The following is a 20,026-nucleotide window of genomic DNA, read 5'->3' as shown; positions in this document are numbered from 1 at the left end:
CCCTACCTGCAAAATGGGGATCATTCCAGATTAAGATGCACTTTATTTACAGCTAGCTAATTTTCATTATTATTGCTTCTGGGTGGTACCTGGGTCTGAGGACAGCCTGAACTCAGCCTGGAGAAAGGGGGACTGAAAAGGGCCTGGGCTAGAGACAGGAATGAGCCCGTGTGGCCCAAATCCCAGGACACTGGGGTGACTCCCTGCAACTTGGAAGCTCAAAAGAGACAGCTCAAGAGGAAAGAAAAGGCATTTCTGCTTCCCAGAGCAGAGGCTGTCAGTATGGGATGCCACATGCAGAGACGTGACCGAGGCCAAGACTGGAAATATTTAAATGTGTAAGCATTCGATTATTTACTCTGGGCTTTGTTCCACATAGGATTTGGAAGAGCATGCAGCAAAAGGCCATTCAATAAAGAGAAAAAATAAACAGAAACACAGACATCAGGACCAAGGAACACAAATCAGAGTGGGCATGGGGACCCAGAGACAACAGGGCTCCAGTTGGCTGCCCAGAGGCAGAAGGGAACTCCACACATCCTGGTGACCTGGAGGGAAGGGCGCAAGGTCAACCCCTCCAAACTTTTCTAAGCCTTTCTGCTATTTTTTACCTCAAAGCAAGGGTCACAGCTTCTGAGCTGTTTCGGCTTCTGAAGGAGCCCTGGTTGTGGGAGCTCCCACACACAAAATCAGGGGCGGGGTAGCATTAGGCACCCTCAACCCATTGCCCCTGGAGATAATTCCAGGTGAGGGAAGGAACTCCAACCCATCTCTTGTCACCTGTGCTGAGTTCCCTCCCGCCTCCTCACACCCTGCAGTAGGTGACTGGCTATTTGTAACCCTTTGCATTGTTTCTCTTCCCCAGGCCGAGAGCTCTGTGAAGCAGGAAAGGTTCTGGATTAGAAGCTGTGTGGACCCAGTGTCTGGCAGCTGCTCAGTCAACACAAGTCAATGGATGGACAGGAGCCGATGACTTTGGTTCAATTCAACACACTTTGATTAGACAGCTGCTCTGAGCCACCTGGGATAGAGTGATCCACAGCCTGAGCCTGGAGTCCTGTTTCACTGGAGAGGGCAAGTTCAAGAGAGGGAGGAGGGGGAATGAACTCGTGTTCGTAGTGCACCTGCTATGGGCACGCTTATCATTATTCATGTTTCACAGCATCCCCTGATGGGCAGAATAATAAATAGCCGTATTTTTCAGAGGAGGAAACGCTGGGTTCAGAGGAGCAAAATTCTTTCATTCATTTATCAGCTAACTCAACAAATATTTATAGAGTCTGTACAATGGTCCAGGCACTGTCCTGGGCACTGAGGATCCGGGCTGGGAAAACAGACAGGCATTCTGCTCTTGCATAGCTTGTAGGCTGGAGGGGAGAGCGGCGTTAAACAAGAAAGAACACAGATGAATGGATGATTACCAACTGAGGTAAGTGCTGGAAAGGAAAAGAGCAGGAGGCCAGAAGTGAGGACAACAGAGGGAGGAAATTCATTTGGTGAGTGGAAGGGGGAGTCAGGAAAGGTTCTGCTGAGACTGAAGGCACAAAGACAAGAGAGAAAATGCAGGTATAGACAACTCCATGTGCAACAGCCCCGAGATGGGGAAACACAAGTGCCGTGTGGCTGGAGCAGAGAGGAGCAGTGGGGTACAGGGGCTGGACCAGGTGGGGGCCACCTGAGCCAGAGGAAAGCCTGTGGACTGCATTCAAGCAGCACCAGGAATCCAGTGAAGGGTTTTAGGCAAGGGAAGAGAAATAGGATCTGAGTTTATCTTTTATAAAAATAACTAGGCAGAGCTAGGACTGACTCAGGTCCGCCAAATCTCCACACATCTGTCCAGCCCACCACATCATGCCATGTCATTCATCCACCCCATCCCCACCCAAGCCTCTGCCACCAGCCCCGGCACCCTGGATCCTCCTCTTCTCTCCCTGGGTTGGAGATGTGCTGAGTGACCTGGGGCCAATCTCCTGCCCTTGCTGGCCTCAGTCTTCCACTCTCCTCCCCTCAATCTGTAGAGTTTCCTATGGAAGGCCATGCTCTGGAATTCTTGCTGATGGTATGATGTGGGGGGCAAGTGAATGAAGGACCCTGAAACAAGCCTAGGCAGGGCCTCAGGAGGGAGCACAGAGGAGGTTCAGGGGCCAGAGTTTGGGACAGACATCCAGAGGCCTAGGGCCTTTGCCACTGACCTCCAGAGAGGCCTGGGGCAGCCCATGACTCCCCATGACTCAGCTTCCCCATCTGTAAAATGGGAATCGGCTTGCTGTACACTGTGGGTGATGTAAACCAAAAATAAACCACGTCTGTAATCCCAGCACTTTGGGAGGCCAAAGGAGGGGATCACTTGAGCCCAGGAGTTTGAGACCAACCTAGGCAACATGGCAAAACCCCATCTCTACAAAAAAATACAAAAAGTTAGCTGGGCATGCTGACACACACCTGTAGTCCCAGTTACTCAAGAGGCTGAGGCAGGAGGATCACCTGAGCCTGGGAGGTCAAGGCTGCAGTAAGCCATGATTATGCCACTGGATTCCAGCCTGGGTGACAGAATGAGACCCTGTCTCAAAAAGTAAAATAAAACAAAAATTAAGAAGTTATCCAGGCATAGTGGTGCACACTTGAAGTCCCAGTTACTTGGGATGCTGAGGTGGAAAGACAGCTTGAACCAGGAGGCTGCAGTGAGCTGTGATCATGCCACTGCTCTCCAGCCTGGGTGACAGAGCAAGACTGTGTCTCAAAATAAAAATAAAGTAAAATAAAATTCTAAGCCCCCCAACCTACAAAATGGACCCTCCTCTCAGCCAAGGGGATTTCAAGTAAACCTAAAAAACTAGTTAATGCCATGATGGGAAGGGAGGGTCGAACATGCCTCATTATTCCTGCTTCTCTTTGGAATTCAGCACAGCTGGCCAGCATTAACATTAAAACAGAGATCTTAAGTCTTACAAAACAGACTCTTTGTAGCAACAAAATATCAAATTCCAAACTGACTCTAGTATAGCATCACATGACAGATAACAGGCACTGAAAGAAATCAAAATATTTTACACCAAAATATATTTCTTTGACGTATTTTTAAATGTCCCTGCAAAGCTGTCTCTTATGAGGGAAATTTACATTCTGTAGAGAATTTCTTTCCCTTTCCAGGTCTTTTTCTGATCCTGAAGATATTAGCTTTGAGTCTAACTCCTTTTAAAGGTCTGAATAGAAAACATTTGCCATCTACTGCCTCTAAGGGTGGCCACCTAAGAGACTTCATCTACATAATAAGAACCTTGGTCTCCACAACTCCTTATCTTAAGCCAGACACTCCTTTCTATTGATTCCAGTTCTTTAAATAATAACTCATTCAACCAATTGCCCAATTGCCAATCAGAAAATCTGTGGAATCCACCTATGACCTCCCCACCTTTGAGTTGTCCCACCTTTCCAGACTGAATCAATGTATACCTCACATGTACTGATGTCTTAAGTATCCCTAAAACATATAAAACCAAGGTATAACCCAACCACCTTGGATACATGTTCTCAAGACCTTTCAAGACTGTGCTTCAGGCCATGGTCACTCAAATTTGACTCAGAATAAACCTCTTTAAAGATATTTTACAGAGGTTAACTCTTTTTATTGACAGTGCTTTCTGGTAGCAAAGGGCTTCTGACCCAAGTTGTGTTCCAGGAGCCCCCTGAGGGGATGACCTGGCTCCTTTAGTGGATCCCACACCCAGAGGCAGTCAGGGTGGGTGAGGGCAGGCCCAAGGTTTATCCTGGGTGTCCAAGTGGAGTCCTCTCCACCCTGCCCACTCTCTGTCCCCACCCAGGTGGAGGTGCAGGCAAAGAGCTGACCTCTCAGGGGCAGAGAGGCCTGCAGGGAGGGAAAGTGGAGGGCTGTCTGCAGGGATGACAGCAGCCCTAGGTGATCACAGTTACCTTCAAGTGTGAGTGTGTGGGTTGGGGGTTGTTAAGTGTGTGTGTGTGTGTGTGAATATATGTCTGCATGTGTGTCAATGTGTTTGAATACATGTGTATGAATGTCTGCACCTGTGTGTGTCTGCATTTGTCAGTGCATATGAGTGTGTGTCAGTGTGTGCTTCTCTGTGTATGAGTGCATATGAGTGTATATCTACATGTGTGTCTGTTTATGTAAGTATTTCTTTCTGTGTATATGTGTGTATATGACTCTGTGTGAAAGCTCTGTAGCTCCCCAGGCCCTTTCCTGCACCTCCTCCTCACTCCCACAGTAGGCTTCGGGAAGCTTCCAGAAGGGCCTTGGGTCCTGGTCCTTAATGTCTGAGCCCAACCAGTCCTTGGGATCAGGAAGGTCTTTCTGACCTGTCCAGTCCCTGATCAGCCCCCACCCCAGCACGGGAAGCACCCAGGCCCCACCCTCCTGGCTGGGCATTACCTCAGCCCGGCCTTGATGGAAGGACCTCGGACACGACTGTGCTGTTCTCTCTTTGTACGCTACCAGGAGAGCTCTGCCTGGCCTGGGAGTTCCCGGCCCCGCCTAGGGGGAGATCTCCCACCCCCACCCTCTCTGCCTGGGCTTGGACTCACTGCACTCAGCCTGGCCTTGTGTCCACCCTATTCTCCATGGCCACCTCGGCCTCTGACTTTCTCTACTCTGTGCTGTCCCTCCCCTCTGCCTCTTCCTCCTCAAGTCATGGTCATCAGTGCTGGAGCTGACTCTGCTGAGTAGCCCTGGGCAACTCACCTCTCCTCCCTCAGTCTCAATGTCCTCTCCGCCACCAGGGCGCAGCCCCTTATGTATTTGAACCATTCCTTGTGGTCAGAAGGATGTCCTGCAGAGCATAGTGGCTCATGCCTGTAATCCCAGCACTTTAGGAGGCCAAGGGAGGCAGATTGCTTGAGCCCAGGAGTTTGAGACCAGCCTGTGTAACATGGTGAAACCCTATATATACAAAAAAATAGAAAAATTAGCCAGGCATGATGGTGCAAGCCTACAGTCCCAGCTACTCAGGAGGCTGAGGTGGGAGGATCACTTGAGCCCAGAAGGTTGAGGCTGCAATGAGCTGTGTTCTGGCCACTGCACTCCATCCTGGGTAACAGAGCAAGACTGTCTCAAAAAAAATGAAAAACGAAGGACATCCTGACCACTTACCAAAATCACATCCAGGATCATCCTTACACAGGTCCCGCTCTAGAGTCCATGCCTGTGTGCACGTGTGCTTGCATGCATGAGGGCAGGGCCAACCTGTCCTGACACTGGCAGCTCTGCTCACAACACAGACAACTCTCAGATCCCCATAAGCCCCTTCTCCAACCGGGCAGCCCCAGCTCTGCAGACCCACCACTTCCTGGGCACCTCCTCTGAGCCAAGTCCTGTGCTCAGTTCTGGACCCAGAATGACAGCCTGACAATAAGAGCTCTTACCACTCCCACTTTACTGATGAGGAAACTGAGGCTCTGAGAGGCTGAGGGAATTGTGGGAGGCCACAGAATGCACTGGAGCTGGGATACAACCCAAGCACCTGCTGACTCTACAGCCTGTCAATGCTACTCTGTCTTCTGTCTCTGTCTTCTCCTACTCTGCAAGACTTCCAGGACATTCCTCCCGCACCTGTGCTGGTTTTCCCTCCCTCGCAGAGCAGGCCCAGATGGCACTGGGCCAGCCCCCAAGGACAGTGGATCTCTCACTTCCTCCTCCCTGGACTGCTCCTTACTTTGCTGTTTCCCAACATGAGCTTTTTCAGCAACTCAACACCCAGTGACTCGCGCTGAGCCTCCAACTAGGCTTCTGCAGGGGCTGTAGACAGGCAGCTCTCCCTCCCTGCTGCTTGCACAGTTAGTTTTCAAAACCAGATGCAGAACTTTTCAAAGAATCTGTATTAAATTCCATCTGCTTAATCTCACATTGAGCTCAGCCAGATGCCAACAGCGTTAGGTGTCCCTCCCGGGTTCCATCTTCTGGGGATCGGGTTGGTTTGTTTCTGTAGCTCTTCTTCCAGCTAGGCCAAGAGTCCTGGACTGGAAACAGAGCCTGTGGCACACCCCCGTAGACTGTCCTGTAGGCCAGCATCCGCTCACTGACTGGTTCTCTCTGGGCTCCATGTTCAGCCAGCCTGGCCGGCTGTCCTCTGTCCATGGCCCTGTCTGTCCTCCCTACAGCTTTTTGCATCTGGCCTGTCCCTCCCTCTCTCTCTGTCCCCTTCCCCATTTCTCTCTCTCCTTGTTATTGTCCCTTTCTCTCTTCTCCTCCCCTCCTCCTTCTCTGTCTCCCCCAACACCTCCCCACTCAAGGTGGTCAAGGTCACAGCCACAGAGGCTGCTCCTCATCTGCCCCCAAAGGGTGCTTTGGCTCCACCCTGGGCCACAGTGAGGGCAATGCCCAGAGCCTGGAAGGGACCAGAGGTAAGAGGCCTAGACCTGGCACGCCGTCTCCCATCCAGGCTGGGGAGGCTGTGCCTTCCTCAGTGTCCAACAGCGGTGGTCCCAGTGGGGACACACAGCAGTCTCCTTATCACAGGAAAGACATCCTGATCCTGGCAAGAGGGGCATCCAGAGGTCATCCTGTCCTTCCCTTGCCCCAGGACAGGCTGGCTGAAGTTTGTCTAGGAAGATCCTTTCATTGGCCTCCCTGTCCCTATGGATGGTCGGTGTCCCTGAGCCCACGTAACCTGGAAGTCCTCTCTCAGGTCTACCCTGCATCCTACTTGCTGTAGGGCCGAACAGGTGAACAGCTCTCTCCTCTCAAGCCTTCCCTGCGACTGGGCCCCTTGGGCTCATCTCCAGCCTTGACAAGAGTCCCAAGTTGTTTCCCCTGTGCCTGTTTCTTGGCCCCTTGACCATGACCTGTCTCCTACCTCTCCACCTCCTTCTCTCCCTCCCACTTTCCTCCAAGTTTTTCCAGGATCACAAACTGCTGTCCTCATGCATGAAACTGGGCCTGGAGGCCTGGGCCATGCAAGGCCCTTGCCTATAAGCCACTCCAGGAGCTCTGCCCCTCCAGTGGAGGGACCGGGGCCTCTCACCTTCTCCCCCTGCTGCTTGGGCTTAAGGTGGAAGTGGGGCTGGATGGGCCGATCGGGGGTGGCGGGAAGATGCACCCTAGGTGGGTTTCTGTTCCATATCCTTTGTGGCTGGTGATGGGCCACATAAAAACAGAGTTCTATAACACCATGAATCAAAATTGAAGCATCTATTGTGCTCTTTCTGAGTACCAACACTGGACTAGAAATACAGAGAAGGCACATGGGGTATGTTGTACTAGAGGAGCTTTTAGATCATTGAGGACTTAGACACAGACTCATGCTAAGATATGAAAAGAGTGGGGAAATAATTAGCTCTCTGCTGGGCACTGCTCTGGTCCCACCTAAGAAATATTAAAAGCAAGACACAGCATAATCAAACTGTTTCCAAGTAACTTAACTATATGCCAGACAAAATTCAAGAATATTTGTAGGAATACAAAAATATATGGCCTCCCACAAAAAATTTGCAATGTCTAATATCCAACCAAAAATTACCAGACATGCAAAGAAGCATACAAATATGACTAATAACGAGAAGAAAAATAATTCAATTGAAACTGATTCAGCATGCAGAGCATGGTCAAAGCAGAGGTAGCTGGGAAATTTAAGCTGTGTTCAAGAAACCGGAAGGGAGTCTCAGCATCTTCTATCTCCTTTCACTATTTACCAGCCACTGGTCCAGAATCCACCTTGCTATGGTTTCAATGCCCCCTCCAAAACAATGTTGACACTTAATCCCCATTGTAACAGTGTTAAGATGTAGTCTTTGAGAGGTTATTAGGATAAGATAAGCTCACTAGGGTGGAATCCCTATTATGGGACTGGTGGCTTTATAAGAAGAGGAAGAGAGGTCTGAGCAGGCATGCTGTAGTCCCTTCACCATGTGATGCACTGCACCACTTCAAGACTCTGCAGAGGAGACAAACAAGGAGGTCCTCACTAGATGTAGCTCCTTGCCTTGGACTTCCCAGCGTCCAGAACTGTGAGAAATAAATTTATTTTCTTTATAAAACATCAAGTTTGTGGTATTCTGTTATAGCAATAGAAAACTACCTAAGACACACCTCTACCCTTTCTTCATCAAGGTGTAGAGACCCAACTCCTGTGGCCTGAGTCTGAAAGTCATGTTATTTTGACAGGTCCTCAATATGAAAGTGTTTTAAAATGGTCTTGTCAAAGATTAATACCATTTTCTGGTAAAAGGAACCAGGGGTCCTTGCAGAAATTTGGCCGATTCTAAGACTAGGTTAGAAAATATACAAAATGAGCCTGGAGGATCTTGTAGTGCCAGGAAATAAGAAATAAGTAAAAAGTGCTGAACACATATATACATAATAATGAAAAAGTGTCAAAGGAATACAGGTGCCAACTGAAAAATCTCCCAATGGCAAGAGTCAGAAAAAAAAATAGCAAAAACTAAATAAAGTAATATCATATTATAACCCAAAATATAAAATAAATATCCATGACTTCATACTGATTTAAATAAATTATTGAATAAGTTAATATAGGAGAAGAGACAAACCTCCCATGCAGAAGAATTCCAAATAATTTAGTTAGATGCTCAGCACTCAAATGGGTAGAGCTTAACTCCTTCTTAAGGGTGGCTGCATAAAATAACTTCCTTCCAAAGGGTGCAGTATGAGAAGAGAGAGAAAGAGTAACTTTATGGTGGAGAAACCTGATGAATGTGACCTTAGCCAGGTGATTAAGGTTAACATCATCAGCGATAAGTCATGTTGATAGCATGTACTCTTAATATGACATAATAAGAATAGTGACTCTGTAGTCTTCCTCCCTAAAAAATATAATAACCCCAGTATAATCACACACACAAAAAAAATCAGACAAACCCCCAATTGAGGCTTAACAAGTGATACTGGGACAACTGTTCGATCGGGGCAAAAGAAGGAATCCAGACCCCTACCTCACACCATCTACAAAACTAACTCAAAATGGATCTAAGTTTTAAATGTAAGAGCTAAAACTATAGAACTCTTAGATGAAAACATGAATGTAAATCTTTGTGTCCTTAGATTAGGCGATGAATTCTTAGGTAAGACACCTAAAGCACAAGTGACCAAAGAAAAATAGAAAAATTTGATTCCATCACAATTAAAAGCTTTTGTAGAAGATTCAAAGGACACTTTCAAGAAAGTGAAAGGACAACCCACAGAATGAGATAGAATATTTGTAAGTCATATATCTGACAAGGGCCTAGTACACAGAATATATAAAGAACTCTTACAACTAAACAACAACAAAAAAAGACAGATAATCCAATTTTTAAATGGGCAAAGGATGTGTATAGACATTTCTCCAAATAAGACATGCAAGTGGCCAATAAGCACATGAAAAGATGCTCAGCATTATTAGCCACGGGGGAAATGCAAATCAAAAACCACAATAAAATATCACCTCCCATCCGCTGGAATTTTTATAATTAAACAATAACAAATACATGAACAAAAAATAAAGATTAGGATGTGGAGAAATGGAAATCCTTATATATTGCTATAGGAATATAAAATAATTAAAGCCACCTTGGTAAAGTTTGACAGCTCCTCAAAAAGTTAAACATAGAATTACCATATGACCCAGAAATTCCATTCATACATATATACCCAAGAGAACTGTAAACATATATTCAAACAAAAACTTGTACACAAGTGTTCATATTAGTATTATTCATACTAGCCTAAACTAAAAACCAACTCAAGGGTCTGCCAAGTGATGAATAAATAAACCAAATGTGGTATATCCATACAATTGAATATTATTCACCCATAAAAATTAATGAAGACCTCACATCCATTAGGATGCCTACTACCATTTTTTAATTTTTTTAAAGAAAGTGACAAGTATTACATTGTGAAGAAATTAGAACCCTTATGCACTGTTGGTGAGAATGTAAAATAGTGCAGCTGCTATGAAAAGCAGTATGGTGGTTCCTCAAATAATTAAAAATAGAACTGCCATATGATCCAGGAATTTCATGTATAGGTATGTATCTGAAATAATTGAAGGCAGAGTCTCAAAGAGATATATGTACATCCATCTTCATACCAGCATTATTCACAATAGCCAAGAGGTAGAAGCAACCCAAGTGATCATCAACAGGTAAATGAATAAACAAAATGTGGTATATGTATATGTGTTAGCCTGTTCTCACATTGCTATGAAACACTACTTGAGACTGGGTAATTATAAAGAAAAGAGGTTTTATTGGCTCACAGTTCCACAGGCTGTACAGAAAGCATGGCTTGAGGAGGCCTCAGGAAACTTACAATCATAGCAGAAGGCGAAGGGGAAACCAGCACATCCTACATGGCTGGAGCAGGAGGAAGAGAGAAAGTGAAGAGGAAGATGCTACACACTTTTAAGCAACCAGATCTTGTGAGGACTCAATCATGAGACAGCATGAGGGGGATGGTGCTAAACCATTAGAAACTACCCCATGGTCCAATCACCTCCCCTCAGGCCCCACCTCCAACATTGGGAATTATAATTCAACATGAGATTTGGGTGGGGACACAGAGTCAAACCATATTAACACATGATGGAATATTATTCGGCCTTAAAAATGAAGGAAATTCTGAGACATGCTACAACATGAAGGTACCCTGAGGATGTTATGCTAAATGAAATAAACCAGTCACAAAAGACAAATACTGTATGATTCCACTCATATGAAGTATCTAGAGCAGTCAAATTCATGGAAACAGAAAGTAGAATGGTGGTTGCCAGGGGATGGAGGGAAGGGGAAATGGGGAGTTATTTAATAGGTATAGAGTTTCAGTTTTGCAAGACGAAAATGTCCTGGAAACTGGCTGTATAACAATGTGAATGCACTTAACACTACTGAACTGTATACTGTAAAATGGTTAAGATAATAAATTCTATGTTATATGTATTTTACCACAAATTTTTTTTTGAGATGGAGTCTTGCTCTGTTGCCCAGGTTGGAGTGCAGTGGCGCAATCCCAGCTCACTGCAACCTCCACCTCCTGGGTTCAAGCGATTCTCCTGTCTCAGCCACCCTAGTAGCTGGGATTACATGCATGTGCCACCACACCGGCTAATTTTTGTATTTTTATTAGAGGCGGGATTTCGCCATATTGACCAGGGTGATCTTAAACTCCTGACCTCAGGTGATTTGTCAGCATCGGCCTCCCAAAGTACTGGGATTATAAGCATGAGCCATTGTGCCTGGCCTAATTTTTTTTTTTTTTTTTTGAGACAGAGTCTGACTGTGTCGCCAGGCTGGAGTGCAATGGTGCGATCTCGGCTCACTGCAGCCTCCGCATCCCAGATTCAGGCAATTCTCCTGCCTCAGCCTCCCGAGTAGCTGGGACTCCAGGCGTGTGCCACCTTGCCCAGCTAATTTTTGTATTTTTAGTAGAGACAGGGTATCATCATGTTGGCCAGGATGGTCTCAATCTCTTGACCTCATTATCCACCCTCCTGAGCCTCCCAAAGTGTTGGGATTACAGGGGTGAACAATATTTAAAAAAAAAGAAAAAGAAAAAAGAGTGAAATAGGGATACATGCAATACATCAGCCAGATGAAGACTACAGCTTCAAACAGGAGTACAAGGTACACGTTGGCCCCAATCCAGCAGGACCCCCCACAGGGATCTCACCTGGATCCTCCTCTCTGTGGAACCTGACCCTGGTCTGACCTTAACCTGACTCTGATCATCAACCTAATTCACTTTTGACCTTGATCCTGCTCCAATCAACAATTCACTCGGCATTACATTAAGTGAAAGAAGCCAGTCACAAAGGCCATGTATTGTATGACCCTTTTCATGTGAATGTCTGGGATAAGCAAATCCACAGAAAGAGAGAGGAGACTCATGGTTGACAGGGGCTAGGGGTGCTGGGGGAGGGAAAGGGGAGTGACTGCTAAAGAGTACTGGATTTCTATCCAGGGTGATAGAGCTGTTCTGGGAATTAGATAGTGGTGACAGTTGTACAACCTTGTGAATATTCTAAAAACCACTGAATAGGCCAGGCACGGTGGTTCACGCATGTTATCCCAGCAATTTGGGGGGACGAAGCAGGCGGATCACCTGAGGTCAGGAGGTTGAGACCAGCCTGGTTAACATGGCGAAACCCCGTCTCCACTAAAAATACAAAAATTAGCAGTGCATAGTGGCACATGCCTGTAATCCCAGCTACTGGGGAGGCTGAGGCAGGAGAATCGCTTGAACCTGGGAGGCAAGTGTTGCACTGAGCCAAGATTGTAGCATTGCACTCCAGCCTGGGTGACAAAGTGAGACTCCATCTCAAAAAAATAAAATAAAATAAATAAAAATAAAAACCACCGAATTGTACACTTTAACATGGTAACTTTTACAGTGTGTGAATTATATCTCAATTCTTTAAAATCCCAATTGAGGAATATTTCTGCAAAATATCTCACCAGTAATCCTCAAAACTGTCAAGTTCAATAAAATAAAGAGAGGCTGAGAAACTGACATAGCCAAGAGGAGACAAGACAACTCAATGTAAATGTGATATCCTCCATGGGATCCTAGAACAGAAAAGAGATATTAGGCTAAAACTAAGGAAATCTGAATCAAGTGTAGACTTTAGTTAACAATGAGGTATCCATAAGGTATCCCTACGGGTTCATTATTTGTGACAAATGTACCACACTAGGGTAAGAGGATAATAGAGGAAACCGGGTTTGGTGGAATATGGGGACTCACTCTGGACTATCTTTGCAACTTTTCTGCAAAACTAAACCTATTATAAATAAACAGTGTACTGATTTTAAAAGAAATGAATTTGTCATGTCAGGCAAAGAGCGCCAGGCTGGTGTGAAGAGCTTGCTGGGAATTTCACAAGCTATTTGAATTCAGTCCCCACTGGCTCTGAAGCACTTTCTGGAAAACCCCCAGATCCTCTAGCCCCATCCATCCTGAGCTCTTGACCCTGCTGGGTGCCAGTGAATTCCACCCAAATAGTTTGCCAAATAAGTGCCGGTTTCTTTCATCGACGCAAATACTCCTTTATCAGGGGAAACACAGGAGCCTAGGGGATAACAGGGTCCCAGGGTCAGGCGGGCCTTGGCGTGAATCCTGAGGCTACCTCTTTCTTGCTGTGTAATCAGAGAAAGGCCATACTCCCAGGCTCAAGGCACCCGGGGCCAAGGACAGCAGTGTCACTTGTCTTACGCTGCCAACTGCGTTTGCAGAGCCTCTTGTGTTGTCCTTGGACCTAGCCAGGAAGCTGCCTGGCTTTGGCTCCGTCCTCCTGACATTATCCTGACCAGGTGATGCTATTTGCTCATCCTCAGCCACTGGGAGCTTACCTTGTGCCACTTTCTGATCCCCCGAGGGCACCAGCCCTTCCTGGAGCCTTCTCCCACCTCCTCCTTCCCCTGGAGGGCTCTCTGCTGAGCTCTCCATACAGCTTCTGTGAAAAGCATGACAAACTCTTTGTCTCCCAATGCCCTCTTTCCAAGCTCCTAAGAGTTCTCTGAGCAGGAGAAAATTTTCTATCTGGAAATAGAAGCACACGTTTTGTGCGCTGGCTGCAGCTGTCTCCCGAGAATCATCTCCCAGTGCCACCTTCCAAGTCCTGGGCCAAATTCTCAAACTAAAAGAGATTAAAGACAGATCATGCTCTACTCTGCTCTGCTCCAGCTTTCCTCTGTCAGGAATGACAGAGAATTATTATTCGTCTTTCCAACTTTACAGTCAATTCTAGTAATAATAATCCCAACGCAACAGCTACTATCTGTGGGCATTCACCACGTGCCAACAGTGGACTGGGTACTTCTCAGGCATCATCTCATGAAATGCTCTCAGTAATCACGATACCTCTACTGGATAGTAATAACTGTATCCTCACTTAGCATATAGGAAAACTGAGGCTATAAAGGGTTCGTAACCTTCCAAGGACACACAGCCAGTGAGTGGCAGAACTGGGATTCAAACTCAAACAGGTCTTTTTTTTTTTTTTTCCTTAGAGACGGGTGTCTCTATATGTTGTGGGCATTCACAGGCGCAATCCTAGCTCACTGCAGCCTCCAGCTCCTGGGCTCAAGCGATCCTCCCATCTCAGCCTCCTAAGTAGCTGGAACTACAGGCACGTACCACCATGCCCAGCCCAAACATGTCCTCATCCAGAGTGCTTGCTCTTAAGCACCACATCACACTTTTCCCTAAAGATGTTTTGTGAAACAAAAAAACAAAAAATGATCTCCATGATGAAAGAAATTCGGGGAACGTCACCCTTTTCATTCTCTTCATGGAGGTTCACCATCAGCATGAGTGTGTTGGAAGGCCTGAGATGTTCTGCAGGGATCAGACCTGTTTAATCTTGTTTAAAATTTGTCAAATTCGTTGTTAAAAATAAACATTTATTTTTCTTGTTTACTTCTAAATGAACCACTTTGTCATCTTTTTCAGCTAGTGTTCTCCGGAACGCACTTTGGGAAACACTGCATTGCTAAGTCACAACGTTCCTCGCCCTGCTGCAGCTTCTGGCCATGACAGAGCAGTGGTTGCTTCCCTCCCACCAGGAACAACCGGGAAACACGATAAAATATATGAAACGACTGTTTTCAGATATTGGGCAACCAGCGACTCAGGACTGCGATCCTTGAGAAGAAAAACAAAACAAGGCGAGTCACATGACTGCCGATGTGCGTGTCCTAAGGCAGGTGTGGCTGTTCTCTCAGTCCCAAGACCTGATCTCCAGGACCAGAGTGGGATGTCCTTGAGAATGCTGAGCAGAACAGCCGGAGACAGTGTGGTCCTGGGGGCTGGAGGGAGAGTGGTTTCCCCAGGTGTGGGGGTCACTGTGCTCCTCTTGACCGGCTTCCCCATTGGCTGCGGCCCCGCACGGGTTGGCAGTGGAGCTGCCTGCACAGGAGACAGGCTCCCATTCAGGTGTCTCGCGTTAATCTGCAGAGGGGTTGGCAGTAGCCGCTAATTTCCGATTTGCTTGTCTTTGAATGGGGGTAATTGCTGGGAGTTGCCAGTGTTCCAGGTTGTTCTCTGGAAGAAGGGAGGAAGAAGGGGCGTCTGTCGTGGGCTCTGCGGAGCGCTGCCTTCTGCAGGGAGTGCGGTGAAGGCTCGTGGGGTGGAGTGAGGGGATAATGGAATCATAGCCCAGCAGGGCCGCAAGGGCCCTCAGAGGCCACCTGATCTGACCAGCTCATTCTACAGGTAGAACTGAGATTCGGAGGGAGGGCACATGCCCAGGGCCACACAGTGTGGGTCTGCCTAGGCTGCTTGGCTCCAGTCAACAACCCAGCCATCCTTGGCATTGGCTGTGCCTCCCCACCCCCATAGCCCCCCAGTCTCTCTGGGACTCCCCAGGCTGGAGCGTGTGTGTCAGGAACCCCTTTGTCTTTCTCTGATTGCAGGAGACCAGCGCAGCGGTGGGGTCACTGAGGCCAGCAGCCTCCTGGGGGGCTCCCCAAGGCGTCCTTGTGGTCAGAAGGACTCCCCGTACCACACGGGGCAGCTGCACCCTGCAGTGCGTGTGGCGGACCTTCTGCAGCACATCAACCAGATGAAGACGGCTGAGGGTTACGGCTTCAAGCAGGAGTACAAGATGCATGCCGGCCCTGGGCCAGCAGGACCCCTGCACAAGCCTCGTCTGGCTCCTCCTTTCTGTGGACCCTGACCTTGGTCTGACCTTAACCTGACTCTGATCATCAACTTAATTTATTTTTTACCTTGACCCTGACCCTCAACTTAATCCCGCACTGACCAGAATTCTGAACCTGAATCTCATTCCAGTCTCCATTAAGAATATAAAGCCTTATTCTAATCCTTATCAGACCCTGACCTTACCTTCTGGATTTTGACCTTGAACCCTATCCTAATATTTATCTGAATTTTGACCGTTATCATAACCTGATGCTCATTCCGTATGTTCTCTGAATTTTGACCTTCTTCCATCACTTTCCTCTCCCCATGTGTTAGTGTTGAACACTGGTCCCTACCCCAGCCTTCGCTGTGGCTAAGCTCTCAGCCTGCCCATTTTATTCCCGCCAAGAAGTTGACCACCCCTTTTCTTCTTTGCAAAGCTACATTGAAGCCTGGATGCTTGACAAAGAAACAAACTCAGGCACCCATGCCTGCCTGTGAGTCTTGGGGAAGAGCCTGGGGCCCAGTGGAGTGGGTCGGAGGCACTCAGACAGAGCACAGCAGGACATGTGTGTACGTGTGCAGGCATCTGTGCTTCTGCATTTGTGTCATGCATGTGTGTGCCTATGTGAGGGTGTCATTTGCACATATACATGCATATGCACATGTGTGTATCGTGTGTGTGTGCATATCTATGTGTCTGTGAGAGGGTGTGTGCTTGGTGTGTGTGAGTGTGCATGTGTGTAGAGGAGGCATGTGTTCTCTGTGTATGTGTTGTGTGTGTATATGTGTACATTAGGGGAATTCTCAGTGCTGTGAAAGGTGCTGTGGGGACACTTGTGTGCCACGCAAGAAGGCCCTGTCTGAGATAACAGCTGGAGGGATCAAGTTGTGATACTTGGAAGGACTTTGAATTAGTCCGTTCTCACACTGCTATAAAGATACCGCCCAAGACTAGGTAATTTATAAAGGAAAGAGGTTTGGCTGCCTCGCAGTTCCACATGGCTGGGGAGGCCTCAGGGAACTTACAGTCATGACAGAAAGGGAAGCAAGGACCTTCTGCACATGGCATCAGAAGAGAGAAGCATGAGCAAAGGAGAAACTTGCCAAACACTTATAAAACCATCACCTCTCTTGAGAACTCATTATCATGAGAACAGAATGGGCAGAACTGCCCCCATGATCCAATCACCTCCCACCAAGTTGCTCCCTCAATACCTGGGGATTATGGAGATTACAATTCAAGATGAGATTTGGAAGGGAACACAAAGCCTAACCATATCAGATTTCCATACAGTAAAGGAGGTGGCCCAACAAAGCAGCTGAAAGTATGGGCTTTGAATTCAGATACACCAGGGACCACTCCCTGGTTTGCCTTGGGAGGCCTTTAGCAATTCACATGACTTCCCCAAGACTCAGTTTTCATACCTATAAAATAAACATAGTGGTATCTTTCTTCATGATAACCATATACACATAGACGTATTATTATCCCATTTATTAGGGAAAACTGGGGCTGAGAATACAGTAATGCACCTAAGGTTACACAGTTGAGCCAGGAGCTCTGTCCTGAGCTCTGTCCAGGCTATGTGACTTTGCACAGGGAGAAGGCATTGAAATCCACCCAGTGGTGAAGGGGTCATCAGACAAGATAATCTCTAGAGTCCCAGAGACTGTGATTTGGGAAGAGTGAGGAGTGATGGGGGATGAGGGAGCAGGCAGGTGAGGCGGAGCTGGGCAGTGTGAGTTAATGCCTATGTTGGTTACTCTTTTGCAGTGTCACCTTGACCCGGGCCTCTTTCTAGCCCTTGATTTCTCCATCCATAAAACAAAGCTAAGAGCCCCATCCAGGCCTCCCTCATGAGGCTGTTAGAGGCCCACAAGCCTCATTTCTCGTAGGCACTGAACTTGGTCACCTGGCACTGGACATGCAGGAACATTGTCCTGCTGTCCTGGAACCGTGACAAGAGCCACAGCATGGACATCCTGCCACCCAATCACTGCCTGCCCTTCCTCATCTCCACTGACAAGGACCCTAACAACTGCATCTGTGAGGACTCAGGGACAAGGCAAACCTAGAGACCCTCAAACCCCATCTAGACTTGGGGAGCAGGCCTGAGAACACTAGAGGGGTCCCCTGTGTGCCCCTGTGCATCTCCCTTGGAACCAGGCCTGCGGGGAGATTCCTCTCCCCTCCAAGACTCCTCCACTCAGGACATCAAAGCCAGTGCTCCCTCCTCAGTGTGTCCATCTGTACCCTGGGAGCCTGGAGAGAAGGCTTGCTAAGAATCCTTCCAGTCCCAAAGGTCTGAATTTTTGAGGGTTACACTGGGGCTCCCTGGCCCTGATGGGAATGGACCCATTAGGTGGAGAAGCTCTGGAACGGCCCTGCCTTCTGCAGCGGTCCTTGAGGCCCCTGATGCCTGACCCCAGCTATGTGGATCCTGTTGGCTCAGAAGCCAGGAGGCCTTGATTCTCAGATGGCCCTGAACTTGTCATTGAGTCTTTTGGGGATGGTCAAGTCTGCAAGGGGCCCCATCGGACACCTAGGCTTGAGTTTTGGAGTCTGGCTGGGCCTAGCCTTGAGAAACTACCAATCATAAGCCTTCAGAAAGTCCTGGATGGGGGAGAGTCCCTTGTTTCTCCATACACTGCCCCTTACAGGATTACCAAGGGTAGGTCAAAGTTTGGTCAGAGCCCAAGTCAGGGTCAAGGGCAGAAGAAGCCAGACACGGACCAGGGTGGTGGGAGCCTGTGCCAGCCCCTAGGTCAGGAGGGCAGCGGTTAGAGCTCAGGAGAGGAAGGAGGACATGACACAGGGTAGGGTGTGGCAGGTCACCAGGGGAGCCTGGTGGCTGGAGCTCTAATGGGAGAAGGCCGGGTGCCAGCTCGCCTAACAGGATGAGGTTGGGAGCAGGGAGCAGAGTGAGGGCTTGTCACTGCCTGGGCAGCCTGACCAATATCCTCTTGGTCATGGAATTGAACCTGGAAGGAGCCCAAGAGATTCATTCATTTATTTAAGTATATTTATTGAACCCCTGCCATTTGCTGAGTCCTGGGGATGCTGAAGTGGACAAGATGGGCAGAAACCTCTGCTTTCCCAGATATTACGTGGGAGAGGCAATAAACAGATAAGGATGGAGTGACTATTGGGAGCTGGGTAGCACCACGAAGAGCCAGCGGGCAAGAGAAGTGATTCATGGGACTCCCACATACCAGCTGCAAGACCCTGGGCATCAGATGCCCTCTCCAGGCCTCAACTTACTCCTCTGTAAACTGAGGACCATCCTCTGCGGATGAGATAAGGTAGTGATTAAGTGCCTTACACAGTGCCAGGCATGCTGAAACAGCTCACTTTACAAACACAGGGCAGAGACAGGAGTAGAGGAGACACAGCCCTGCTGGGGATGACCATCCCGCTGCCCCAGCCCAGCCTATTCCCAGCCCCAGCCTCCTCATGGGGTAGAGAGGGAGGAGGAGCAGGGCGGCTGGTAGGAACCCAGGTCACTCCTGGCTCATCACAAACATGATGTGTGACCCTGGACAAGAGACTTCCTATTTCTGAGTGTCAGTTTCTTTCCATGACAGCTGGCTCTATGAGGCACTCATTCTGTTTGCACACTGGTTGACGCTCTTTCCCTCCGTTTCTCCACTGATTCTTCAGAAGATACCACCTATGCTAATGACCGCAGGAGTCAACATCCTTTCATCTGAATTTAAGGTTTATGAGACAATGGCCTGGGCAACATGGTGAAACCCATCTCCACAAAAAAATTAGCTGGGCGTGGTGGCTTGCACCTACAGTCCCAGCTACTTGGGGAATCACTTGAATCTGGGATGTCGAGGCTGTAGTGAGCCAAGATCATGCCACTGCACCCCAGCTTGGATGACAAAGTGAGACCCTGTCTCAAAAAAAAATAATAATAAGTTTATGAAACAGTACGACCTTCTATAGATTGACGTCATCTCTTCTTACCAGCCAGCGATTCTGAGGTGCACCTTTGGACAGCGCTCTGGGCTTTCTGGGAAAGTGTTTAGAGAAGAAGCAGTAGCACCACTGCCTCCAAGAAGCCACAGTCCACCAGGGGAAAGAGAGACCACAGCATCATTAGCGGCTACTCCATGGGGAGGCAGGCTTTTCGGGTTTGCAGATGACAGGCTCTTGGAAGAAAAACAAGTGTTTTGGACCAGGGCAAAATAGAAATCCCCAGAGGCCAGAGCTCCAGACTGAGACTCACACGATGGGATTTAAAATGCAATCGTGAATTAAACATGCAGTGCAGAATAAGTCAACAGCTCAGGTACAGAGGAGGGAGCCAGGCCTTCAGAGGGGCTGACAGGGAGCTCAGTGTGAGTCCATGGAGCTGCGTGTGTCTCTCATGTCATATGTCCCTGGGTTGCTGTCCCCACCCCCAGCCA

Source organism: Papio anubis, chromosome 1, assembly GCF_008728515.1.
Source record: "Papio anubis isolate 15944 chromosome 1, Panubis1.0, whole genome shotgun sequence".
NCBI lineage: Eukaryota > Metazoa > Chordata > Mammalia > Primates > Cercopithecidae > Papio > Papio anubis.
The sequence above is the reverse complement of the archived record's forward strand: the minus strand, read 5'-3'. Positions refer to the sequence as shown.